Here is a 15,190-nt window from a genome sequence, read left to right on the forward strand (position 1 = left end):
CAAAAACTCTCTCTATCTCTCTCTCTCTCCCTCTAGAAGAAACTATGGAACTAAAAGAGGCAAAGGGGTTTTGCCCGCTACATGCATTTCCATGTACACCTAGGAGTGCACGTATGTGTCTACCCATATAGGATTTGACCAATAAAGACGAGATTTTGACCTGGTGGTCGTGATCTCCGTACACCTCTGGACCGAGGTGTACGGAGATCTGGCAAGACTAGAGAATGCAAGGTAGTTTACATTGTGAGGAGTATATATATTAAAACAACATTCATAATCATTGTAGATGGCAACGTCATCAACTAACATGGAGGAAAAGATTGCATGCTCGTGCACGCTCTGCAAGTATCAAATCATACGCATGCGTAGGATATGTAATGAGCATGTGCACAAGTATGGAGAGTTTGCTAGAGAAATCGTACAGAATCTACGATACGACTCCTACGGAACGGGCATTGATTTTCGCGACATAACACCTACATCTGAGAGAAAGAGAAAAAGGATTATGTGTGAAGGTCCAACCAATATAGAGCCAAGGATGGAAGCAGAAAAGGGCTTACAGACAGAAGACGACGGCATGGAGGAGATGCCGGATGCCTTCTTCCAGACAAGCGAGAAGAACGCTAACGACGCAGCATCAGAAGCCGTGCGCCTATCTCCTGAAGACATGTTGTCATAATAATCAATATCTAATTCTCCTAAATGGTTTTCTCATATTAAACTGATCATTTAATGTGGGGAAGTGCCAAGGGAGAAAAAGCTAGAATATTGGTTAAGTTAGCAGACCGGCCACAGTAGGGATCCAAAGGAGGGAAAATAGGGATCAAAAGGGGGGGCCATCTGCAAAAGAGCCATGTGAAACAACGGGCTAAAAAGACCCTAAGGTTCAGCCCATTAAGACTTCCAAAATGCTAAGGTTCCAAAATTCAAAGGTTGTGTCCAAAGGTCAACCTTAGGGAAAATTGGATGCTTAGTGTGTGTGCCCAAAAAGTCTTTCTGCATCCCTACATGGGAGGGGGCGAGCCCCAAAGCTAGGGGATGAGAGAGAAAACCACACACACACACACACAGGCTCCCTTTACACAAAGGGAATGAGGGACACATGTCAGCTCCCTAGGCCAGATGCCCACAAGGTGTGCCCAATTCCTATTGGAAGACCCTTGAAGTGGACCAATGAGAATTAAGCTAGCGTAAATCTAGTTTAATTAATTTAAAAACATTTAATAAAAGAAACCAATAAGAATTAAGTGTCCTAGAAGACTATTGGGCAGTCTCCCAAGGGGTCCAATGAGCATTCAGAAGCCCCATGGCTTGCCTGATTCCTATTGGCCAGGAGGCAAAGGGGTCCAATGAGAGTTTAGTTTAATTATTTAATTATCTAAAGCTCTCACAAAAGGGGAAAGGGGGACACATGTCAGAAGGCTATCACTTATGCTGCTTAATTCCTATTGGCTTGACTTGGGGAGGTCCAATGAGGAAAAAGCCAGCCTAACTTAGCAGCTAGGGCTCGCCCAAGAGAGAGGGGGGGCTGATTTTTGCTTGGCATTCACTCTCACACTCTCACACTTGACCATGTGTGAAGGGAAAACACTCTATCTCCTCCCAAGCTTTAATGGAGAGCTCATCACCTACTCCAAGCTTGTGAGATAGAAGCCTACATCAACACTCTCTTGGCATGTGGATGCAAATCCAACCAAGAGCCAAGCTTCAATGCATGCTCATCTTCTCTACCAAGCTAATTACTAAGCTAAACTATGCTAATATGAGTGATTATGTGAGGAGATGTACTTCTTTCTCGTAAGATACTTCTTTTTCCTCTCAATCTACTCTCATACCCTGCTAGCTCTCACCATCTCCGAAGGTGTGTGAGGTCTTGGGTCTGAGAACGGGGATAATTCAAGTTGTGTTTGATTAAGTGTTTTTCTTGGCGTATGAAGCTTCCATCTTCATTGCACTAGCTAGTCTTGAAGGAACACAAAGAATTGTATTGTACAATGTCTCTCTTGATGGGAGAAACCATAATACAAAGCCTTTTGGAGGGGGGACCGGCTCCATGCAAATCCGGTCCTCAACTGTTGTCAATAGTTTAATTGCTCTCTCTTTTGAAAGTATTGTCGATGCTATCTAACTAGGTGTTATGCTTTTTGTTGCTCTCTCCACCCAAGCACTCTTGTAATTCTCATTAGGAATCTATTCTAATGAAATGCCCACTATGTTCATGCTAATTTCCGCTACAAATAAGATTTTAGGCCATTAAATGTTACATTGGTATCAGAGCTCAAGGTTTCTCTTTTCTTGCTCAAGAAGGGAGGTCCTCAAGCTAGCTACAAATGGTTGGTATTATTAATTGCCTGTGAGTAAGTAGAATAGGGATTTTTCAGCCTTGCAGTGCGCCTGCCTTTGTGCAGTTAACGGGGCATCACCGTCGAGAGCTATGGTCTTAATAGTGGAGTCCTACGGGGCTTGCCTACGGCTTAACCACTATTGAGCTATTAGAAGCTTGACAGGAGCCGGTGCTGTTTTGGTGTCGAAAGACCCTCTCTTCTATTCCTTGCAATTAATGGTATTCGAGCCGCGGGTACAGTAGCTTGAGTGCTTTTTCTAAAGGGGTAAAGAGGAGTAGCAACTAGGGCTTGAAGTGCCAAAGTACACCTAAAAAGTTTACACCTAAAAATTGTTAGAATGGCTGACAATATTAAAGAGAGTGAAATAAATGTTGATAACTTTGATTTTGCTCATGAGCAAGCTACTAATGATGCTTCAATGCTTGTTAATTATCTTGTTTCTAGGCTTCAACAAGCCATGGGCAATCCATCTCTCCAAAGTGAAGTGCAACGGCAGCTCCGTGCTCACGGGATTCTCCAAGCTCATCACCATGACGAGAGAACACCTAGGAAGCCTCCTTGTGAGACTACCAAAAGAGGTCTCTCTCTGATTCGGGAAGAAGAAGAGAATCCATATGAAGGGCTCAAGAATTTACTTCTTGATGATGCATCTCCTTCCCAAAGGAGAACTCAAGAGCCTCCACCGAAGGAACGAGAAAGAAGCGAGTCTCCCGCCACCTCGGCGGAGATGGCTCCACGAAGACGGCGGGCTAAACGCTCTCCATCACCACCAAAGCGGAGAAGACCATCACACTCTTCTCCACGCCATAATTCAAAGAGGGATGATAAAAAGCAAGAGAAGAAAAAGGCGAGAAAGAGGACACCCTCTTCTCCATCTTCTTTATCCTCTTCCTCTTATGAAAGCTATGGTGAAGACGACAAAGATCAAGACAAGAAAAAGGCGAGAAAGAGGTCACCCTCTTCTCCACCTTCTTCAAATTCTTCATCTTCTGAAGAAAGTGATGGTGCAACTTTTGAACCATCAAAAAGAAGAGGCCATAGGAAATCCTATGCCGCATGGAAGAGGTCGTCCAAGCTGAAGAAATTCAAAGAGGGAGGGAAGAGCATCTCTTTCCTTACCTATGATGGCACCTTCGGTGCTACAGACAAAGTTTTGGCCTTTATCCAGCAATTCGATGCGGCGTTTGGAGATGAGGGCTTCACGGAGTCCTCTAAGCTACGCCATGTAGCTATGCACTTTCAAAAGTCCGCCAGACAATGGTGGTCTAGCCTACGAGCCAACGGTGAAGCTCCACGAACATGGAAGGCTTTAAGAGCTTCCATTATGAAGCAGTTTTTGGCCACCGATGCCAAAGACAAAGTACTCACCGAATGGCGAATCTTAAAGCTCTCTCCCAATGAATCCATCCACAAATATGTAGACAAGTTTTGGGACCTACAACTCAAAGCCACTGTCTTCAAAAAGTTGGATTTTGGAGAGCAAAAGCAACAATTTTGTGCGGGCTTAACCGAAGAAATGGCGGAGTATGTCAACTCCCAAAGGCCACGTACCATATCGGCGGTAATACACCATACTATGGTGGCCTCGCGAATCAATTTCCAAACGGGGGGTAGAAGAAATAATAAGCCCCCGGAAAACAAAGGTACCAATGAGCCTAAGGGGAAGGACAATGTCCAAAAGTCTCCTAAGGGCAATTCCAACAAAGCTAAAGAGAAGGGAGTTTACAAAGGAAAGAATAAACTCTCTCCTGAAGAGCTTGAGCGTTATCGTAAAGATAACCGGTGTTTCAAGTGCGGCGAACAAGGGCATGCGTACCGCGCTTGTCCCCAAAAGAACAACCGCCAAGATCCTCCTAGAGCTTCTTTGGTTGAAATCCAAGAGGAGGAGATTCACCAAACTCACCACAAAGGATCTCCTCTATGCCATGCTTGGGGAAAGGTAAGAGAACATGATGCTTTTATTCTCTTTGACCCTGGTTCTACTCACAATTTCATATCTATGGAGTTAGCCACCAAGCTAGGCATACAATCCTACGAGATGGGAGATATCCTACCCGCAGACAGTGCCTTCAAGGGGCAAGAAGCTTCAGTCACTCCCTTAATCGGGAAATTGAGGCTTCATGTCCAAGGCTATGTGGACAAAGAGGATTTCTTTATCTCTCCTCTCAAGCATGAGGATGTAATCCTAGGGGCACCATGGTTTGACCGTTTGGCTGCCCATGTTAAATTTCCTGAAAGGAGAATCTCCTTTAAGTTCAGGGAAAAGGACATGTATATAGATGCTAGGGAGATGGGTAACACCATCCCCATTGTACATACACCAGCTTTCAACAAGTCAATAAAGAGCTCTATTTCCGTGTACATGATTTTTGTTAAAGATTCTCAAAATGAACCTAATGCTTTAGCAAAAGAAAATAAAAGCAACCAAAAGGAATTAGAGTTATCCAATTTTCTCAAGGGGTTTCAAGATGTCTTTATTGACGACATCCCTTGTGAGCTACCTCCTAAACGAGGTAATGACAACCATGCAATTGAACTTCTTCCAGGAAGTTCACCGCCTAATAAACCTCCTTATAGAGTTTCTCAAGCTCAACAAGAGGAGATTATGCGGCAAGTGCATGAGTTAATTGAGAAGGGCATGGTTAGGCCTAGCTCATCTCCATTTTGCTCACCTGTGCTATTAGTGCAAAAGAAAGACGGCACATATCGTATGTGTGTCGACTATAGAGCACTAAATAGGATCACTATCAAGAATAGGTTTCCCGTTCCACGGGTAGAAGACCTATTTGATAAGCTACAAGGATCGACCTACTTCAGTAGGATTGACCTAAAAAGTGGCTATCATCAAATAAGGATAGTTGATCAAGACATTGTAAAGACCGCATTTCGTACTACATTTGGTCTTTACGAATACATTGTCATGCCTTTTGGCTTGACTAATGCACCAGCCACATTTAACCGCTTGATGGAGAAGCTGTTCAGACCTCATTGAACCTTCACTGGAGTGTTCTTTGATGATATTATCATCTACTCTAATTCATTAGAGGAACATAAGCAACACCTCCAGGTAATATTTCAAGTTTTAAGAGAGAATAAACTTTATGTTAATCGAAAGAAAAGTGAATTTTTCTTGCAAGAGATTCAATATTTAGGTCACATTATCTCTCAAGATGGAATCCAAATGGATCCATCCAAGTTAGAGGTAATAAAAGGATGGCCTAAACCAAGGAATCTTCATGAACTAAGAAGCTTTATAGGTATGTGTGCATACTATAGACGCTTCATAGAAAAGTTCTCACAAATTGCGGGACCATTACATGACCTAACAAAGAAAAATGTTAGGTATACGTGGTCTACTAAGGAGAACAATGCTTTCGAAAAGCTTAAAGAAAAGCTTATCTCTCAACCTGTGCTTACACTACCGGATCTCTCAAAACCATTTGAGGTCCAATGTGATGCTTGTGGTGATTGCCTTGGGGCTGTTTTGCTCCAAGAAGGGCACGCCATAGGCTATGAGAGTCGAAGGCTCGACCCTGTTGAGCAAGCTCTAGGCATATACGAAAAAGAACTCCTTGCAGTTCTACATGCCTTAGACTCATGGAAGCACTATTTATTGGGGACTCCTTTTATTCTGCGAACGGATCACCAAAGTCTTAAGTACTTCATGACGCAGACCAAGCTCTCCGACAAACAAATGAGGTGGGCAAATTTCCTTTCGCAATTTCATTTTCATATTGCTCACATTGCTGGCAAGCATAATCAAGTAGCCGATGCACTCTCAAGACGACCGAGAGTGAATGCGGTTTCCATAGCAACTCACAACGATCTATCTTTAATGATAGATGAGTATGCTATTGATCCCGATTTTAGAGATGTGATTTCAGCCCTTGCCTTAGGGAAGAAAGAAGAACCATTTACTTTACAAGATGGCTATCTTCTCTATGGCAATAGACTATGCGTTACTAACTCACTACGTGAGAAAGTAATGTATGAATCTCATGCTCCCCCATATGCGGGGCATAGAGGGATTCAGTCTACCCTAAAGGGAATTGAAACATATTTCTATTGGCCTACCATGAAAGTGAACATACATGAGTATGTTTCCAAATGTGTGGTATGTCAAAAGACAAAATTTGATAGAGGGAAGCAACTTGGATTGCTTCAACCCTTGCCAATCCCTAATTCACCGTGGGAGAGCATATCCATGGATTTTATCTTTGGATTGCCTAAGTCTATCCATGGGAATACGGGAATATGGACGATAGTAGACAGGTTCAGTAAACAAGCTCATTTTATACCTGTCAAAAAGACTATCAAAGCCCATCAAATGGCAACCCTCTTCATTTCACAAATTTTCAAGTACCATGGCTTGCCAATGTCCATAGTGTCGGATAGAGATCCTAGAATGACCAGTAATTTCTGGAAGGGTCTCTTTGAGAATTTAGGAACAAGGCTAAACTTCTCTTCGGCCTATCATCCACAAACTGATGGCCAAAGTGAAATAGCTAACCTAACTATTCTCGATCTACTAAAAGCCTATGTAACGGAAGTAGATCAAAGATCCCAATGGGAGAAGTACTTACCCTTAGTAGAGTATGCTTACAATAACACTGTACATACTTCTACAGGAAAAGCACCTTTCGAGGTAATTGAGGGAAGATCAAAAAGTCCCTTGCTACTTAAGGTACATGGGAAGATCTTCGCTGCAGATGAGTATAGCCGAGACCTACAAGAATCTTTCCAAAAGATTAAGGATGCTATCTCTATCTCACAGCAAAGGCAAAAGGCTGCTGCTGACAAGCACAGAAGAGCCCAAGCCTTTAAAGAAAACGATTGGGTCTTGTTAAAGTTTCCCAAGGCTCGCTTAAGGCACACGACGGGCAAGAATCCTACGGGCCACCAAAAGTACTATGCTAAACTAGCAAAAAGGTACTATGGTCCCTTCCAGATTCTTAGGCCCATCAATGAGATGGCCTATCAACTTAAGTTGCCCAATCATTGGCTCATACACAATGCTTTTCATGTGAGCCTCTTAAAGCCTTACAAAGAGAGCCACCTCAAGAACCAACTATTGAAGACCCACCGGAGATCGAGGACCACGAGGAGGTGCTGCAGCCCGAGTCCATTCTCCGACATGAAGACAAGGTATTAAGAGGCGGTAAGACTATCCGACGATATCTTATTAAGTTTAAGAATTATCCTTTTGAAGATGCTAGATGGATGCAAGGCATACAATTAAAGGATAACCTAAACCTTGTCAATGCTTACAATGCTTCCCAAGAGTAAGCAAATGTACAAAATGTTAAAAAATGAACAAAAATTTTTATCTTATAAGACTCTCTTTTTCTTTATTTGTGCACAAAAATAAAGTAGTATGCATGCTTAGATCAAGTTTGTGGAGACGACGTCTCCCAAACACCAAGTAGAGCTTGTCACTCTACTATGGAAGACTGATAGGACTAATGTGCAGACATGCTTGCGGCAGCCTCAGGCTCTCAAGCGCCAAATGGACTAGTCATCCATTATGGAATGATGTCGTAGGGTAACATAGGGATCCTCTACCCGCTAAGAAAAGGACTCATGCATATGCTTTATCTTCTCTACACCATAGTCGAGGACGACTATGATTTCAAGAGAGAGGTAATGTCATAATAATCAATATCTAATTCTCCTAAATGATTTTCTCATATTAAACTGATCATTTAATGTGGGGAAGTGCCAAGGGAGAAAAAGCTAGAATATTGGTTAAGTTAGCAGACCGGCCACAGTAGGGATCCAAAGGAGGGAAAATAGGGATCAAAAGGGGGGGCCATCTACAAAAGAGCCATGTGAAACAACGGGCTAAAAAGACCCTAAGGTTCAGCCCATTAAGACTTCCAAAATGCTAAGGTTCCAAAATTCAAAGGTTGTGTCCAAAGGTCAACCTTAGGGAAAATTGGATGCTTAGTGTGTGTGCCCAAAAAGTCTTTCTGCATCCCTACATGGGAGGGGGCGAGCCCCAAAGCTAGGGGATGAGAGAGAAAACCACACACACACACACAGGCTCCCTTTACACAAAGGGAATGAGGGACACATGTCAGCTCCCTAGGCCAGATGCCCACAAGGTGTGCCCAATTCCTATTGGAAGACCCTTGAAGTGGACCAATGAGAATTAAGCTAGAGTAAATCTAGTTTAATTAATTTAAAAACATTTAATAAAAGAAACCAATAAGAATTAAGTGTCCTAGAAGACTATTGGGCAGTCTCCCAAGGGGTCCAATGAGCATTCAGAAGCCCCATGGCTTGCCTGATTCCTATTGGCCAGGAGGCAAAGGGGTCCAATGAGAGTTTAGTTTAATTATTTAATTATCTAAAGCTCTCACAAAAGGGGAAAGGGGGACACATGTCAGAAGGCTATCACTTATGCTGCTTAATTCCTATTGGCTTGACCTGGGGAGGTCCAATGAGGAAAAAGCCAGCCTAACTTAGCAGCTAGGGCTCGCCCAAGAGAGAGGGGGGGCTGATTTTTGCTTGGCATTCACTCTCACACTCTCACACTTGACCATGTGTGAAGGGAAAACACTCTATCTCCTCCCAAGCTTTAATGGAGAGCTCATCACCTACTCCAAGCTTGTGAGATAGAAGCCTACATCAACACTCTCTTGGCATGTGGATGCAAATCCAACCAAGAGCCAAGCTTCAATGCATGCTCATCTTCTCTACCAAGCTAATTACTAAGCTAAACTATGCTAATATGAGTGATTATGTGAGGAGATGTACTTCTTTCTCGTAAGATACTTCTTTTTCCTCTCAATCTACTCTCATACCCTGCTAGCTCTCACCATCTCCGAAGGTGTGTGAGGTCTTGGGTCTGAGAACGGGGATAATTCAAGTTGTGTTTGATTAAGTGTTTTGCTTGGTGTATGAAGCTTCCATCTTCATTGCACTAGCTAGTCTTGAAGGAACACAAAGAATTGTATTGTACAATGTCTCTCTTGATGGGAGAAACCATAATACAAAGCCTTTTGGAGGGGGGACCGGCTCCATGCAAATCCGGTCCTCAACTGTTGTCAATAGTTTAATTGCTCTCTCTTTTGAAAGTATTGTCGATGCTATCTAACTAGGTGTTATGCTTTTTGTTGCTCTCTCCACCCAAGCACTCTTGTAATTCTCATTAGGAATCTATTCTAATGAAATGCCCACTATGTTCATGCTAATTTCCGCTACAAATAAGATTTTAGGCCATTAAATGTTACACATGTTGAGGAAGTTGGCACGTCAACCAATCTATGAAGGTGCCAAAATATATGTGCTTCGTACTTCTCTAGCGTTTTTGAATCTTCAGTCACTGTACAGGTGGTCCGATGCAAGCGTCACTGCTTTGTTTAGGTACGTAATTTACAAAAGAGATTTTCCGATTGCAACGATGACGTGCTTGGGGAGCTTTATAATTTAATGTGTCTTAAACAGGTTGTTGCGGGAGCACCTTCTCTCGGCTGGCAATGAAATGCCCCCCTCCAGGCCAGACGCAAAGCAACTATTGACCTCAGTTGGCTTGGACTACAACAAGATTCATGCATGTCCAAATGATTGCATTCTTTTTCGCAATGAATTCGCAAATTGTCTGTCATGTCCTAAGTGCGGAGCAATGCGCTACAAACAAGATGCGGTTGGCGAGACAGTGCCAGCTAAAGTGTTGCGGCATTTCCCTATTATTCCTAGGATAAAAACCATGTTTCGTTGTGGTTCCATTGCAAATTTGATGCGGTGGCATTCTACGAATAGATCCACTGATGCAACAGTTAGGGTGCCCGCTGATTCAAAGGCTTGGAGACACATTGAAGATACCTGGCCACATTTTAAGAGTGAACGACGCAATTTGCGTTTGGGCATGGCAATGGATGGAGTCAATCCATTTGGCTTGAGAAGCTCGTCATGGAGCACTTGGCCTATGTGCCTTATCAATTACAACCTCCCGCCATGGCTTGCCATCAAGAAGGGTCATTTGATATTAAGCTTGATTGTACCTAGTAAGTTCAAGGCAAAAAACATGGATGTTTATCTAGCTCCACTAGTTGACGAGCTCCAGGAGTTATGGCATGGGATCGACATAGCAGATGCGGTTGAACCAGTAGGACAACAGCATGCAAGGATCCATGGACTTCTTATGTGGACTATGCATGATTGGCCAGGATACGGAGAAGCTTCTGGTAATGGTTCTTGATTTACAAAATTCTCTCTATTCACAAGCACTTTGCCTTGGCCTGAATCATGCTTTAATATATGCAGGGCTTACAACTTCGGGATACAATACATGTCCAATTTGCGGGCCTTCTTTGGATGTGTGCTATTCTGCCTCTCTTCGAAAGATAATTTATCAAGGCCACCACCGTTATCTTCCAGATGGCCATCGCTTGCGCGAAGGTCAGCTTGGTCACGTCGAATGTCGTCCTATGCATGTACAAGAGTGGCATCGCCGATGGGAGCAACATGAGGGGCAACCTGTTCCAGGAATGAAGCGTTTGTCCATTCTCCATACGTTGTCGTACTGGGGTGATCTACTAATTAACCATTTGCTGGATCCACTGCATATATTCAAGAATGTGGGAGAGCTCCTCTGGAAGACAATCATGGAAATGAAAGACAATCGAGCTTCACGAGATGATTTGCAGTCAGTTGGAAAGATGCCAGAGCTGTGGCTTTTCACCAATGCAGCTGGCCAAACAAAGCTTCCAAGAGCTCCATGGGCATTTCTAAAAAGCGAGGAGCGACAAGTTAAAAGGGTAATTTTAGAGTTCAGGACGCCAATAGGATATATGCAATGTCTCAAGACAGCATTCACCCGTGACGATCAACTGTCAGGACTAAAATCGCACGACTGGCATAAGTTCTTGCAATTCATTCTTCTCATCGTGATCAAGGGGTGTTTAACGGAGGAAGTACGGACCTACATATACAAGATTTCAGAGCTAGTGCGGTGGATCTCTTCGAAGGAGATACGAGAGGAATCTATTGCAGTCGCAAGGGCTAACTCCATTGAGGCAATTTGCATGATTGAGAAGTATTTACCCACGAGCTGCCTAACTATCCAAATTCACTTGCTCGTCCATGTAGTAGATGAGGTTGCAGTGGCAGGTACAGTCCACAGCCATTGGATGTTCTTTCTAGAGCGGTTCATGAAAACACTTAAGGGTTTTGTTCACCAAAAAGCGCGTCCAGAGGGGAGCATGGCAGAAGGATGGCTGGTGCAAGAGTCTCTTGTCTTGATGATCGAATTTCTATCCGTTTCTGACCCAGAATGCCTCGACTGTGGAGCGATGAGGAGGATGCAAGACTGGTGGGAGAGGAGCCGCAGGGGCAAGGGTTGCCGAAGAAAATGAACGACGCCATGCGAGAAAAGATCATGAAGTTCTGTATACTAAATTCAGAGCCGATGCAAAAATGGCTTGAAAGGTACGAAGAAGAGAAAGAGAGACGCAATAGGGAGCGACACGATTTCAGGCGAAGCCAAACGACTAGAGGCTTACCCTTGCCAGACTATCTCGCTCCTCTACCTAAATTCCCTACAATGGCATGGTTGGACAAGACAGTGAGAGCAGCTCGACAGATCGGAGAACCCATATCTCTAGAAGAGAAAGAGCTAGCTATTGGATGTGACTGGAGGTATCATACATACATGGCATTGTGGTCGCATGGAAAGCATTTCAGAACACAACAAATTGACAGCAAAAGAAACATGTTTGATAGTGGGGTAATGGTTAGTTTCATGCAAAAGAGCAGGGGCAGTGCCAGAGACACGAATGAGAGCACTAGCAACCTGGATTACTATGGTCTAGTTTCAGATATCCTGAAAGTCAGCTTCAGGCGGTTTGAGATGTTTTTGTTGGATGTGAAGTGGTTCAAGGTGATTACTTCTGGTCGCAATGCAACGGTACGCAGAGATGAAAACAAGCTTGTGAAAATAGATTCTACAAAGGTTTGGACAGATGCGAGCGACACATTTGCTCTCCCCGAACATTGCGAGCAAGTGGTCTTTGTACCGGACCCTCAAGAGGGACAATGGTGGTTTATGGTTCAGGTTTCTCCAAGAAATAAACAAGTATTTGAAGGGCAAGAGCTCTTGGAGGAAAGTCGGTCACACGACGCAGATACTACTGTGACATTAGATGAGATGGACGAAGGTATGGCAGAGGAAGCTGACAGATATACGAGGGATGACGCAGACGAGGCAGATATGACACTTGTAGATGAAGATGCAATGGATGAAGACAATCTGCCAGAACGAGTTGGGGTAGAGTTATGTCTGCAATTAGAGATAGACGATGATACAGTGCAAGATCTTATCGATGGTGCCTCACTCATCGAGGCCTAGGCCTGTAAGTGTTTGTGTGAAGACATTGATTTGAAATTAAGCTTAAAGTTAATTTAAACAAAGGTGTTCTTACACTTTCTTTTACTTTCTTCGTGCAGGACTTTAGTATGGCATACCAGTTTCCAGATCCCGCTTCTATGAGTGCAAATGCATTTATGGGCTTCGTCACACGGATGATGCCCAGTCAGATGGTAGAGGCGTCTCAGTACTGGGTAGCCAGAGGCACGGGTACTACGCCTCCGGGCTTCACACACGAGGGTCCGACGCCTATGGAAGGGACACCTTAGGGGGAGGGAACGCCTATGGGGGGGGACGCCTACGGGTACGACGCCTACGAGGTCTCCCGTCATGGCCGCTTCAACACCTAGGGGTGGGATAGAGGCGGGTATGTCCTCATCTCCGCAACACAGGTACACTCACCAATCTTGGCGATCGTCAGGTGGAGATGGTGGTTGCTGTGGAGGAGGGTCCACAGATGCTTCGACCCCTCCTCGCTCACGACCCCCATTCTACCTAGGCACACCTCTCAACACACCTTTTAGTACACCTCGGACACCTTGGGGGGCACACAATCCTAGTGCCTCCAAGCTCTATAATGTACGGGCAGATGGTTTTGTTGACATGGATAGAGTCGGGACTGAGATGAGACAGCAAATTCCTCAGCTCGCGGAGCTGCATTTTTTGACCAGCATTGTGACGCCTTGGCCTGAGCAGGATCGCGAAAAAATCAATTATATAGTGGAGACCATCATGAGAGCATACCAGCCTGCTCCGGGTTCAAAGGATCTTCCGAGGAGGTGGATCAAGGGTGTTGCACGGAACATCGTGAAACATCAACGAGATGCAACTCGGCAAGCTTTCAGGATTGGCTCTTCGTAGCCTTCGGGCATCCCACACGAGACGTGGCAGTAGGTCAGAGAGGATGAGCGGACAACGGGACACGCGGTTCAGACAGCAGCGTCAGGCCGTGCAGATACGACAGATGACCAGGGGGACATCTCATCTTGGCAACGGAGGCTGCGACACCTTTCGCTATGAGTTTGTGAGTTTCCAATCCAATCCTAGCTATGGCGTTTTTTTAAACGTGATGAATCATGTATTCTTATTACTTTGATTTTTGTATAAACGCAAAATCTTGCAATGCATCAAGCCCCGACACGCCAAGAGGAGACAGATGGATATCGCAGAGATATCTATGAAGTATTGAATGATCTTGATGCTTCAGGAGAGCCTGTAGACTGTAGAGTCTCGTTGATTGATTGAGGTGAGACGTTAATATGTGTGAGTTGATTTAATTAAATAAGTATATGTGAAGTAATATCAATACTAATTTTGTGACTTGTCCTATGTGCAGGTTGTGACGCCTAGTCAGCAGTGGATTTCATATATATGTTTTGTGAGACACAGACACGCTTCTGTGTCTCTTTTTTGTATAGACATGGTTATGGTTATTTTCCAGACATGGTTATGGTTATTGTTCAGACATGGTTATGGTTATTGTTTCCTTTATGGTTATGGTTATTGTCATTGTATAGACATGGTTATGGTTATTGTTCTTGTATAGACATGGTTATGGTTATTGTTTTGTTTATGGTTATGTTTAACTTTATGGTTATGGTTATGGTTATTGTTTTGTTTATGGTTATGTTTAGCATTATGGTTTTGATCAATTAATATGGTTATGGCCAGTTATGGTTTTAATTTGGTTATGGTTTTGCACAAAGTTCGTTATGGTTATGGTTTTAAGTTGGTTATGGTTTTGCACAAAGTTCATTTTATTTCTTTCATTTGCCTTAAATCTCATGTGAGATCCTACATGAATAGCATGTAGGAGGCGTATACATATGGTTTTTTTTTTAAAGTTTATGTTAAAACGAAGGGAACTCTGCCAAAATCTCTACGGGAGCACGGTTGATTTTAGTGCTGCTCGCTTTCTTGGGCAGAGAACAGGTAGTCTGGCTGTGGCTGTGTCCATCTTTTCATTGGGCACAGGCCAGGCTGCCTGTCCTCTACCCAAGGAAAAAAATTTCTGTTATGGTCGTCGCAATCTGTGTCGCTAGGCACGTCAAAATATGCATCGATAACAGTACCTTTCAACGCATATTGCGACGTTTTTGTAGGGACGCGTATTTCGACGGTTTTTTTTACGAGAAGCGTCGAAACCTGCATCGAAGGCCCCCTTTTTTGTTGTAGTGCCTTCTATATATATATTTTTGTAAGTTTCAAGAACTTTAAATACCCTTCTATTGAACTCATGTGATAGGTTACATTTTTATTAGGTGACCTCCCCAGGATCACACCTTTTTTCAAGTACCTTTGTACTTCAATCTCACAAAAATCATACATGCTTCACAAAGATAGAAGTCAACTTTTTTTCCATTTCATATTCATAACCCTTCCACTCATTAGTAGGAGTGGGTGGTTGCATATCAACTTGCACCCCCTCCAAGAAAGAGCCTACGACTTTGAAATACATCTCATCCACCAATCCACA

Source organism: Adiantum capillus-veneris, chromosome 22, assembly GCF_014529385.1.
Source record: "Adiantum capillus-veneris isolate H3 chromosome 22, ASM1452938v2, whole genome shotgun sequence".
Taxonomy (NCBI): Eukaryota; Viridiplantae; Streptophyta; class Polypodiopsida; order Polypodiales; family Pteridaceae; genus Adiantum; species Adiantum capillus-veneris.